Source organism: Akebia trifoliata, unplaced genomic scaffold, assembly GCF_017979445.1.
Source record: "Akebia trifoliata isolate Shusen 1 unplaced genomic scaffold, ASM1797944v1 Contig00176, whole genome shotgun sequence".
In the NCBI taxonomy this organism is placed as follows: domain Eukaryota; kingdom Viridiplantae; phylum Streptophyta; class Magnoliopsida; order Ranunculales; family Lardizabalaceae; genus Akebia; species Akebia trifoliata.
Genome location: NW_028236854.1, coordinates 27902 through 42023, shown reverse-complemented (window position 1 = coordinate 42023; position 14122 = coordinate 27902).

The window sequence follows — 14122 nt, the reverse complement described above, 5'->3', positions numbered from 1 at the left end:
CTTAGTTATTACGGTCTAGGAACCGATCAATGACTCAAAACGGATAAAAAAACTAATCTACTACAGAAAAACTGAATCCGGGGATCACGTTATGGGGTTGGAAGGTGTTAGGCACCAACCCCGCGCGGCCAATCCCGATCTCTACTTATCCCAAATAAGACTACATTGCTAATGACAAAACCTAGATAAAACAATAACAGAAATTTTACCTTCGATACGCAAAGTTTCTATTCCCTTAGATCTGATGAAACTGCTCCTTGTACCGTACTCCTTACTTTGTTCTGTCTCCGTATCTGATTTCTGATCTCTGAGGCAAAGTATCTCTTTCTTGGATATGGATTCTTCGAATTTGTTATGGATTTTGAGGTGTTTTTGAAGGGCTTTTAGGTATTTTTCAAGCTAAAATTGAAGTATGGGTGTTAGGTAAGGAGTTAGGACTTCAAAATTAGGGTTTTGGGAAGGTTGTAGAGGCTTCTTGACCTACTTTTTCTAGGATTTTTTCTTTTATACGAAAATAGGGTGTGGAGGCTCCTATTTATAAAGTTTTTTAGAAGAATTAGGGTTTGATTAGGGTTTCTTTTAGAATTTTAATTAGGGTTTTGACTTTGGTCTTATGAGATTGACTTAGTCTTTAGGGTTTTAATTTAGGGTTTTGACTTTAGTCTTTGAGATTGACTTGATTAGTTTAGATTAGGGTTTTGACTTTAGTCTTATGAGATTGACTTTAATACTTTGACTTTAGTCTTTCTTGGTTGGCTTTTAATATCTTGACTTTAACCTTACTTGATTGACTATAAGATTGACTTTAGTCTTACTTGATTGACTTTAATTTTTGGAGAACCCCCTTTTATTATATCTTTAATTCTTTGGGCCCCCAGATGGAGGGATCCTTGAATAAATATCTTGGCAACCATCAACAATTTTGCCTGAAAGCCTGATTGATCGATTTTTTGGTTAAAATTTTTAAATTAATTTTATTAATGTTTCACTGTACATTATTTAATGGTTTATTTATTAATTTCAAAATTTTTAATTATTAAAATTGTAAAATTACCGTTTTACCCTCGGAGGGGATTTTTTACGTTTTAAGTCATTTTTCAATGTTCCAGGATGTTTTGGAATCAGTTTTTCATAAGGATATCAATGGGAATGTTGGATTTTGTCATTTATGAAATTTTTTGTATGAAATATTTGTAAACTTAATGAGGGGCATTTTCGTAAATTTGTCGAATTCTGTGAAAATTGACGAAATGATTTATTTGGTTTCGATTTGTTGTTTTATGTGTTTGAATGGGTTTTCCTAAGCGTAATGTAGGCTCTAGGGTTGTTTTGATGTTAGGGGTATTTTGATAATTTGGTCATTTTTAGTGATTTTTATCGTGAAGCTTCTTTTTGGTCTGCAAGATGATGATTTCTATGTTTCTGGGGTCATATTTTCCTAGTGTAACGTGATTTCTAAGGCTTTGTCAGTTCAAGATACCTCATCCGAATTTTTGAAACATATCTGGTAACAAAATAAAGCATTGGAATAAATATCTATCATTGGGAACCGTTATGATCGGGTTGACGAGTTGATTAATCAGGCGGGTGCAAAAATGGGGTGTCTACACCTACCTTAACCTAACCTTTCCCCATTCTCTAACATCATCAACAACCCACACCTCAACCCATACCCTAATCCATCACTATTCTCTAACATCATCAACTATCCACATCACCACCCATCACTTTTCCTTAAAACACTCTAATAAAATCACCTCAACCCATACCTCCCATCATCATCATCAAACTAACCCATACCTTCCTCTCTAATCAACCAACCATCATCACCAATCAACCAATCTCATCACCTCATCCTCTCATCACATATGCCACATGACATCATCCCCTTCCTCCTCCCAAAAACCAATCTACCAACCTCTTACACAACCAATTCTCCTAAATCTAAACACCTCACCTCTTCAACCAACCTGACACTCCTTCTCCAAACAACTTTCTTACACCCCCACTTCTCCCATCAACCATCACTCATCTCATCCCACCAAATACTCTACCCAAATGGATTTGGGTAGGATCCAAATTATTTGGGTTAAAACATACCGTTACTTTCATTCCAAATTTCATACCCCCATCTTCTAAAAACAATGCCATTACCCATTCTTCTAAACTTTCACCCCATTATACCCCTAAACCTCCTCCAAACACTATAAATACCCCTCCCCTCCTTCCAAAAATGGTTATCAAGTTTCACCAAGTCTCACTAAAAAAAATCTAATCCCTATTCATCTCTCTTCTACTCTCCTACTCTCACAATAACTCTCTCACATTCCACTAAGGATTCAAGAAGATATAGAAGCTAAAAAAAGAAGAAGAAAAGGAGATTAAGGATACAAGGTGGGTTCGAAGTGCACCCCCCCTCTTCTCTCTATCCTCTCCTTCTCCTTCTTCTAACATCCCTTTCTTCTCTTTTATTTTTATTTTAAATGAGTGGACCCCAAGGCTAAAGGTTCATAAAGGTCATTTCCATCAATGAAATTACCATATGATCAAGCCGAAAATGAATCCCTATCTAGGGTACAAAATGCACACACGTGACACTTGCTTTTTCACCTTTTAAAAAAATTAAAATGACCGAGTTGTGTAGAGGTTATTGCTACTTGGCAGGGAGAAAAGGGTGCCTAACACCTTCCCTTTTCTCCAACCGAGTCACTTACCCGAATCCCAAGGTTGATTACCCCTTATCCATCGTGAGTCACTAAGATGTCAAAAATGGTAATTTTTCAAAATGTACATCGGGTGACCATTCACACCCACTTACAACATGAATGGTGGCGACTCTAAATCATCGTAAATGTGGTCGTCATAATGACGAAAATCACGTATCTACAACGATAATTCGACTTTTTGTGATCCAAAAATGATAAGTAAATAGTTCATATTCAATAATTTTGTGTTACGAACCCAATGGTGTAATCGAATCTTAATAATTCTTTCTTTAGCAAAAAATCATTATTTTAGCCTGATCCGACTCGGTAATCGAGGATTTTACAATTTTTTTATTCGGACTTGCACTTGAGCGTTATAGGCTAAAGTAAGTTTTTTAATCATTTTGAATCCAATGGTAAGATCAGATTTTATTAAAAATGATCAGATTAAAGTCCTATAATTTTATCCTAAGTTTTACTTTCAAGATTTTCTCAAAATTTTACTATTTATTTTTTCTCGAGATACGAATCAAAAATTCAGGATTTTACATTTTCCCCCTCTTAATAAAAAAATTTTCCTCGAAATTGAAATCATACCTTATCAAGTTTTGTCGCGATTGCACTAACAAGACATGTATAATGAACAATACCTATTTTCGATTACCATCTATTCTTAGTTCCAAGTCAATCTCATTTATAACTCGTAACCTTATGTCTCCCATATTCTGTCAACCCAATACATTTATTAATTAATCACTCTAATTCAAACTCATACTCCAACTGATCCATTATTTGTATAACCCTAAGATAACAATCTATTTACCTTGTATCATTTCCTCACCATGTCTATCAACCACAATCCTTTCACATCTTCTCTATTCTTCATCTTTACTTTTCTCACCAATTATACCGTCTATTATGTTTTACTCATAATTACTATGAATATTACTCTTCAATGCATAGTCTTACCGTAAATGCACCACTATCTTTATATTCAATTCAATATTGCATTTTCTACTTATTGTGATATTTCCTCAAAATCTCTGTATAATCTTTATAATTTAAAATCTTACTCGAGGGGATAAATCCTACATCCCATCAACTCTATTTCGATATATATATGTACTTTCCATTCTACCTTATATCAATCAACCTACACTTCTCCTTTAAACACATCCAATAAATTATCTTGCAAATTAACCACGTGTGAAAGATCTAACAAATACTTCTTCAGCATGGACACGTGGAACACATTGAAGGCTTGCTCGAGTTGCGATGGTAGAATCATTCTGCAAGACAAACACTTTCTTACTTTACCCCCAAAATTACAACTTCTACTAATTACTACTTAAATATCATTGTAATATCGATTAAACATTATTTATTTAACTTCATCTTGCCCACATCACACATATTTCACTTGCTACATAGTCACATCACTAGCCTTACAAATCGCACTCGTCTTCTCACACTTTACAGCTATTCTAATACCTATGTTTGCAAGTTCTTAAATGGCCTTCCAAAAATCTCATTTTTTCTTCGCAAGGCCTCCCAATGGTATAGATAATTTCATTACTTGACTTGTATCAGTTGCTTCTAGCTCTAGTAAGTGTGCAAAATCTTAACAAAATTATATGATCTAGAGGAACTAGTGTTGAATATAACTCCACTTTTTAATATTATAATTAAAAATCGTAACTTTCAAAACTTCGTCGGAGACAAGTACTTTCTCCTGGACCACAATCCTTGCTCGCGATTGTAATAGAAGGCACTCTCTCTTGACATGTCCCACCTAACCACACGTATAACATGTCAATGATCTTGTCTTCGTAGGTTTCTATGGAGTATGCAGTTGGTAAATTGGAGCCTGTATGCTTTGAACTTGCCTAGTTAGTTCCTTTGGCCCTATTGGCATCATTGGAGTTCCAGCTGTCTATAACTCAGTGATGGGGAAACTCTACAACTCGGTAGTAGATGAGTTTTATATTGTGGGTTCATTGATTTGGGGGAGATTGGCCACGAATACATCGACCTCTTGTCTGGATCTAATTTCGGAAGAAAAGAAGTCTAAGGTCGACTAATTTACCCATTAGAGGTCTATAACTCCATCTCCCCTCACTCTACCCTCCGAGCTCGACTCTTTGTATCTCTATAATTGATAGTCTCAATCATCGACCTTCTGGCCCTTAGGTAAGGTTATAGTCCTCTAAAGAATCTACAAGCCTTCTATAGATATGTCAGGATAAGCTTGAGTGCATATCGTGACAACCTAGTGAACATCATATCATAGTCTGTAATTGATAGATTACCTTGCACTAATTTCAAAAACTCTTAGTGCTTGATTTCTTGAGCAGTCTCAGATATAAATCTATTGAGAAAACATCCTCTCGAAGTCTACCCACTCAAACGATCCATCTTCCAATACATTCCTCTCAAAATATTACTAATGAATGGCATCCCCGTCCAACTAGAATGTAGTCACCATCACCCACTGATCTCTCGGGCACTATATGGCACTCAAAATCTTTCAAGTCTTCAAAACCCACTCATTAACCTCTACTGGATTGAAAAAAAACCCCCAATCTTGGTGGACGTAATCGTTGAAAATTCTACAATCATTTTCCTAGATTTACTTATCCTTTGGGTTAGGGAATTCTCTCATTCTTCAAAAGCACGACCTATGGTAGTGGTCCCTGAGGTGGAATAGTGTTTGCCTCTTGTGAAGAAGTCCAATGTTCCCTCAATTCTTGATTTTAGTGGTGAACCTTGCAATTGTGGTAAGTCGTATACCATTTCTCGCTTCTGATCGCTAGTCTTGTCTGATCGGAGAGGCACGAGTACGCTATCAACTTTATTAAAGTCTGGTGGCCTTATTTTTACTTGAATTGGTTTGCTTAGCATCTTTTTGAATTACGCATCCTTAATCGGTTGACTTCTATCCGAACATTTTTCTTCTTTATATCCCAATTTACCACATTCATAATATATCGCAACTCTTTTTTTCGACTAGTTTAGTAGTATATGTTGTTGTTTCTTATAAAAAAAATTTTATCTATTGAGTTGGTATGTTTATAATATCACTCCGCGCGTATGATTATTTTTCCTATGAATTTGCTAGTTTCGTAATTGTTTGTCTCTTATTAGATACTAATTGTCTTCCTTTCACTTGGCTTCGAGGTGGTGGTAGTTGTATTATTCGTATTTCCTCTCTGAACTTGACATGAGACTCAGCCATCTGTCCCATGAATGACATTAGCTATATTATCGGGTCAGTGGTCTGATCCAGAATCTGTCTCGTCTCCGTTGCGTTTCAACCTCTGCTTCATCCACTTCTCTGGCTTGATTTTATTAGTAACAAGGCACTTATCAGAATAAGGCCGAAATCGTTCTTACATAACTATTAATTACTACCGAAGCTTGAAACTTAGTAATGGATTCCATTTCCATTACTAATAGAACAAACCTAGAATCCTATCCTAGGCTTACTAAGTTCTATAGACTTCTAGACACGAAAAAACTCGTAATTCTAATACGGAACTACTAATGAGCTCGAATATCAGATTCCTACAAACACTCTATAATTATCTCCAATATCTGTGGTATCAGCCTATTCCTCAAAACATAGCAGAGTTGTATCCCATACGAATCTAATGCTATGCTCTGATACCATTTATGGCACCCTACCAAATGCTAGCACAAATTACCATGTCAGATCTCGAGGTACTAGGTGGCACCTCGAAATTCTGGCATGGTCTCCTCTGTTTATGTTAGCAATCCAAGACGTTCAACTTGCACCTGATAAACGACATACAATCTTGCATATATACATACAAAATATAATACTAGCAAAAGTCTATATACTGATAATAACGTACAATAGATCATAGTGTGGAAGAAGAAATTTTTATACAGGATTATATAGAAATTCCTCATTCTAACAAAAGTCCTATCGCTCAGAACAAAATCTATAATACTCTTTGACAAATCGTTACCACTAAGGGGTATAGCCCCACTACTTACCATGTAACGGACTCTGATCGTCTATCTGACCTACCAGATGGTCCCCACTCGCTGGTTCTACACTCGCCTCACCAACTTTACGCTCTGATGCTAAAAAAAAAGGAAGGAACGGGTAAGTAACAATGGTTACCCAATAAGGAAACAAACAATTTCTGCCAATAACCTCTTCTAGCATGAACGAATAAGCATACTAAATTATTTTAACATATGAAAAATTTTATAGAATAAACTACGATTAACTGGTAAATATAGCTAGGGATGTGTAACTAAACATTTTAAAACTGACATTACATCAATCAACAGTATTCACTATAGCATTTTCTTTATATACAAATCTAATTGACAAAATAGAAACATTTGCATTTCATTTTATATATCAAAGTAAGGCAACAGATACATAATACACTATAGTAGAGTATTGGAATCAGAGAGTTGGGATTCATGACTAGATCACTCCCAGTTGGGACATGATGTTACAATTCTTCCCTGGCTTATAGTTCTTGATTTTATGGTCGATCGCTGTACTTACCACGCTTGATTGACAATTTATCCGGCTCAGGCTGGCGTTTGACGTAACCGTAAGTAATGGGTCTCTTTTCGATGTGTCAGAACGTTCGACTGCTATAGATTGTTAGTGATCACTAACTAATCATCTTTGTCTATGCCTATCAGGCGTGCATGTGATTCCCAAATATACAAACCATTCGTATACGACCAACTTTAATTACAAGTTCACTGGTAAAGATAGAAAGGAATAACCCGGATTCCAAATGTAACTCCACTCATATATGCGTCCCATACCACGTATGAGCTTGGTGGTCCTTAATGTACATTCCAGGATAGTACACAACTCCGGATGATATGACGTACTATCCCCTCAGGCATTTGCAGACTATTTAACAGCTCACAATATATATATATATATATATATATATATATATATATATATATATATATATATATATATTATTTTCATTTGAAAATAAAAGAGAAATTAACAATACAAGATTGAGAATGGATATCCAGTTTCCTACCATGAAAGTGTGGCCACTCGGCCTAAATTAAATAATATAACGAAAAAGTAAATAGCGCCTTGCGCTAACAGAAAGCAAATAAACATGCAACCAGTAACATTATCCTTGGATATCCATTCACCAACCTACACACAACACAACAATGTAAAGTGCAGATATCACCCCTCGGGTGTGACTCTGACATTTTACCGTTTCATACCATTTTTTCCTTTTTCTAATTTTTACCGATTTCAATCTTTCAAACAAAATATTTCATTTCTGATATTCATCAACTCAATGAGTTCATTGAATATTAAATCATTTTTCAAACCTTAAAATTTTTTTTTCAATTAACTTGAAAAATTATAAAACTTTTATCAACATGGGGTCCGAGCAGTGCACAAAACCCAACTGGCCAACATAAAATCCAGTAAAATATCCTACCCACGTATAACTTATTATAAAATACAATTAAACATATCAAATATGCATGTTCTGGCAAAATTTGAAATAATCAATTAAATTCTAAATTTTTGGAAATACACCACAAATTTTTAATAAAATCCTAAATGCAATTTTCATAATTTACGGTTACTAATAGAAATCGAGAGTTCCTTATAATCTCTATGCGAAAGAATTGAAACACGGACGCAAAAATCAAGGTGATTAGTATGAAAATCTAGAAGGCTCAAACTTCGAAGTGCCTGATTTCTGAATCTAACCTGGTAGTTCAAAGATCTCGACGTCGTCATCTTTTCTTCCTTCTGCAACGGAGGACGGTTTGATCCCGAAACGGATGCAATTCAAGGTTGAAGTTTCTAAACCCCCGTATATAAATTTGGCTGACTTTTAACGATATGAGGTGAAAAAGAAAGTGAAAGGAAAAGAGGTTGGGTGGATTTTGTAGAGAATGCGGCTGTGGACGTTTCTCCCTTCAACGTCGGTCGTCGACGGCGAACCGTTTGTAGTGAATATGAGGTTGAAAATCGGTAAAAAATTGAAATATTTTGTTTAAATGTCACGACTTTGGTTGGGGAAGACGATGAATATAAATAAAAAAATATTAAAAAATTTATTTATATAAATTTTGGGACAAAATTGGTATTTTGTTTCATTCGACAATAACTTAACCATCCGAATTCTAAAAGTGACAAATGAATACTCTACTTTATCTAATTTTTCTTTCTGGATCTAATGGTGTGGTCAATATCTATAAATTTTATCTCTAACAAAAATTTACATTTTTAGCCCAGTGGGACCCTAAAATTGTCGTCGTTTTTGTTTTTGACGATAATTTGACTTTTTGTGCTCCAAAAATGATAAGTAAATTATCTTGTTTAATAAATTTTTGTTACGAATCCAATTGTATAATTGAATCTTAATAATTCTTTCTCTAGCAAAAAGTCACTATTTTAGCCTAGTCCGACTCGGTAATCAAGGATTTAACAACTTTTCTATTCGGATTCGCACTTGAGCGTGCTTAAAGACTGAAGTATGTTTTTCAATCATTTTGAATCCAATGGTAAGATTAGATTTTATTAAAAATGATTAGAAGAAAGTCCTACAATTTTACCCTAAGTTCCATTTTCAAGATTTTCTCAACATTCTATTATTTATTTTTTCTCGAGATACGAATCAAAAACTCAGGGTTTTACAACACAACTTTAAAAATAAATTATTTAAAATCTAAATCACAAAAAATGTAACTTACCACTCACAAGTTTTGTACGTTTCACAACAGGTGCTCGCACTTTTTATGTCTTTTTCTTTCACAATGTCGTGACATCCTTTTGGGTACTCCCAGGTCATCATGCATAAGGAGTTTTTTGGATTTTCTTATCACTTTCTATATCATAAGGAGCACATAAGTAAATTTTACATCTTTCAAATTCTTTAAAATGAGACCGTGAATATTAAATAGTTATATCGACTCACCTTCAAGTCCTATTTGAAGGTTATCCATGTTCACCTGGTCATCCTTATGCACAACACCTGTAAGTATTAAAAGGCTTACATTTTTCAACATATGTACAAATATTAAATATATTGATAGAAATAATAAAATAGATACTCGCTTGTATTTGTACCAATATTTGTATATTAGAATTGAAAATCTTAATTTATCTTTACGTTCAGTATAAAAAATATAAATTATTTCTATCAATAGGATTCACATGTTGACCTTATTACAATAAAATGATCAAAATTTCTCATAAAGAATCCCTTTGAAATATAATTAATAAACTCTATATCCCTAAACGCATCTTTTTGACATGAGATCAGATTGTATTTTATATAATATTAGAAAAATCATTCCTTCTCACATTGTATTCATATAAAAAAATAAATTAAGCAAAACAATTCATAAAATTAACTCTTTCGATTTTTCCTACTTGGTTTAGCCGGCCCCTTCTATTTTCTTGCTATTTGTTTCATTGCATTTAGTACTTTTGTAATGACCTAAAAATCCTAAAATGTATCTCGAGGAAAGAATTTTAGATCCATGCATTGATTTAAAAATATGGATTCTTAAATTTTAATATTTGAGAAAAATTAACTTTACCAATAGATTTATAAGGATCGAGAAACATACTTTAGTCGGTAAGCACGCCTAAATCTGAAGTCGATTGAAAAAGTTATCAAATCCTCGAGTTTCGCATTAGATATTTTCCGAACATGTAAATGACACTTTAGAGACGTAATTTGAGGAAATCGATCATATCATTAGATTCGTGTCGAAAAATCACCCGAAATAAAGTATAAGTTTATCCAATTCGACATTCAGAAAAAATAATTCCCCAAATGACAAGTATGTCCCAACTTAAGTTATATAAATATTTGAATTTTATTAGAAAAATCAGATTTTTCTTATTCTCTTCTCTAAACAAATCTTAACCCTTTTCCCTCTATATTTGAAACTCATATCTACGCCAAACAAAAACGATCCGTGTTTAATTGCAAGAAGGAAAGTTGTTCTTCTCGTCGAGGGTTACGCGTAAACACAAATAAATCAGATTTTCGTCGGAAGAAAAATTTAGAGATTGGTCGGAGGCGATTTTAAACTTCGTTCAACTGTTAAATATAGCTTGAGGTAGTTTTCCTTCCCTTCTACCTTCTAGTTATGCAATAATTTCATAGAAAATCCATGCGATCGTCGATAAATTGATCATTTCATTAAGTTTATACATATTTGAACGATTTGAATCATGTTTGCATGCTTATTTATGATTGGTTTTAGTTCATTTGATGTAATATAAGTATTTTATAGTTGGTATAATATTTGGATCGATTTTGGTCAAGTTTCAACGAAAAATCAACAATTCAGAAAATATCCGAATGTTGAGTTTGGTTCTAAATTTTTTTTTTTTTTGCTTTCATATTGTATATATACCCATTTCCTACCTTTATTTCATTAAAAACAGTTAAGTATTACTTTAAGTTCTTTAATAATTAAATAAATAAAGAAATAACCCGTTTTAAATTTCGACTTTAAAAAATCATTTTTTCAACACTTAGCCAAATTTTCACAAATTTCCATCTTTTAAGTCTAATGATTTTATCGTTGTTTTTTGAGTCTTTCGACTCAACCAAAACCATCGAATAGAATTGGTTGATGCTCTATGGATTTCGAATTTCTTTAAAGGTAAAATTACTTTGATAGATATGTAGGAAATTAGATGATAGATTGATCGATTTAATTGATGAATGGATAGCGAGAACGTATGTTCTCGACTGATTGATGGGAGAGTGCCTCCAGTTCTACGTCGTGGCAATGCCACGTAAAACGTGATAGATAGATAGAGGGATAAGATGGTTGATGGATGAAAATGACAGATAACTGTCACTAGAGGGCACTACCAGACTTTATTTGTATTTTCGATTAAAAGAAATGCTATACTATACAGAAAATAAACTATTTTGTTTACTAGAAAAGGTTCGTAGAAAACCCATAAAGAGTGATGCGTTGCTGTGTATCTGAAAACGACGAATCAATCTAGGATAACGCTAGATGTCATATGTTCTTCGGTAGTATGAGATACCTTAGAGCATATTACAGTTTATGAGATCTAGAAATTTCTCCTACTTATTTTTTCTTGGGGAACATTGTATGTAAAGGCGGTCTCTGTATAGTGTAGAGCTAGGCAGGGTTCACCTGCATTGCCTCTTGATAGGCTTCGACGCGAGGGGTCTCCTGGGCTAGTTAGTGATCACTTTTAGTTTATAGTCATCAAACGGTTGACCTCACCGTTAATTGAACTCAGTATTGGTTCTTGGTCAACGACTAATCTGAGCCGGATAAATGGTTATCCAACTATAGTATGCTAGACCGGTCACAAAATCAGATTATAACGATGGAATTTCACATCGGAGATTAAGTTTGAAATATCGTATTGCCATAGCCGAGGCGGTTATATCGGCGTGTTTCTCTGTTCTCTTATCGATTACACCGCCGTATTTTTATTATGTATCTTTTCCTTATTTTGTAATGATTGATAGATGTTTTCATTTAAAATATGCATATGCTACTTTAAATAATTGAAAATGATAGATTAAAGTTATTATAACTGTTTACTGAGTATGCTTAGACATTTATCGTATGTTACATTATGAAAACTTGCATTATTTAATTATTCTGATGATTACTCGTGTATGTATGACTCGTTGTTAGAACGACGTTCATCCTATTAAGTAACATTCCCTTGTTACTCACCCTATCATTCACATTTCAAATTATTCAACTCTTGAGGAGTCGTTATTTGAGGAGTCTTGCCAACACCATGTCTTTGAGGACTAGTAGAGGATCCTAGTGATTTTTGGTTGTAGATAAGAAACATGTTAGTCTTAGAAATTTTTGTAATTCCATATATTATGACACTGAGGACTTGGATGATATCAGTGTTTGATGATTGTTTCCGCTTACTTTAGACTCTCGTATAGATGTTAGTTAAATATTTATTCCACTGCGTATATATATATATATATTTTCCATAAGTATTATTACTTGTGAATCTTCTAGTAGGTTGTGTGATTGATTACCTCATACCTCGAGATTCTGACTGATGAATCATAGGGAGTCATGTTGGAATTTCGGGGCGTGACAACGTGGTATCAGAGCTCAATATTAGTTCTGGATGGGACGAGAGCTCTTCTGTGTCTAAAAGTCTATTAGAGTCTAGATTGAAGCTAGGATTAAGAATAATTGGAAATTCCTTAAGGTTTTGAAATATGAGACAATAGTTATTTGATAAATTAATGGACTAAGTAGTGTTAAATGGAATATGTTTCAATGCATAAATGCTTGATGTGTAATTAGTACTCTACCTAAAGTTTGATGAAATATTTTTTGGATTTGGAGAAATTATAGAGATTGTTTAAATTGTAGATATTATTAGATGGCTGGTAGAGGTAGGCCAAGCAAGAGGCCCCAACCTACAGATGCAGAGATATCTGAGGCTAGACAACCAACAGAGATGGAATTGATGATGGAAGCCATAACTGCGATGTCCCAGAACTAGGAAAGAATACAAGAAAGGCAGATGAAAATGATAGAAGATCAGGCAGTCTTGATGAGACAGTTAACCGGGATGATAGGAGGCCAGAACCAGTCAGGTGCACATATACCTGAGGTTGCTCCGGAACACACCCCTGACTCCACACCTGATCAAGGTATACCCCCACCTCTACCAGCACAGATACTGAGACATGTGTAGTTGGTGCGACCACCATATCAGGGTCTTACAGGTGCTCTTTTGAGAGAGCATAGGAGTATGAGGCCACCCAGCTTTGATGGAGCTGCGGACCCCGTTATGACAGAAGAATGGTTGGAGGAGTCTGATAAATACTTGTGCACTATGGAGTGTTCAGACACCCAGAAGGTCCTGTGTGCCTCTTTTATGCCTCAGAGGGTGCAGCACATTGGTAGACTTCGATGAAAGACAACCAATCGGAGATTCAGAATAATTGGACGATCTTTCAAAGAATGTTCCTAGAGAAGTATGTTCTCGCTAGCTCAAGGGACATAAAGAGGATGGAGTTTGATCGGTTGGCAAAGGGTAACATGACTATGGACTAGTACGAGTCCCGCTTTACTCAATTGGCTCGTTATGCTCCCGAGTTGATTTCTACCAACCAGAGGAAAGTCGAGAAGTTCGTTAGAAGGTTGAAAATCACTTTCAGAAGTAGGATGGCAACCTTCAAGGTTACTACTACTTCGAGGTGGTTACGAGAGCCCAAAGGCTAGAGAGGGCAGATGAACTCATCCATGAGCAGAGTGTTGGGATGAGAACGGTACCCCCACCAGCCAAGAGGTAAATGATTTATAGGCCCAGTAGTTCAGGGCAACAATGAACTAGCCAACTACAGGGTCAGGGCAGTTTCCGACCC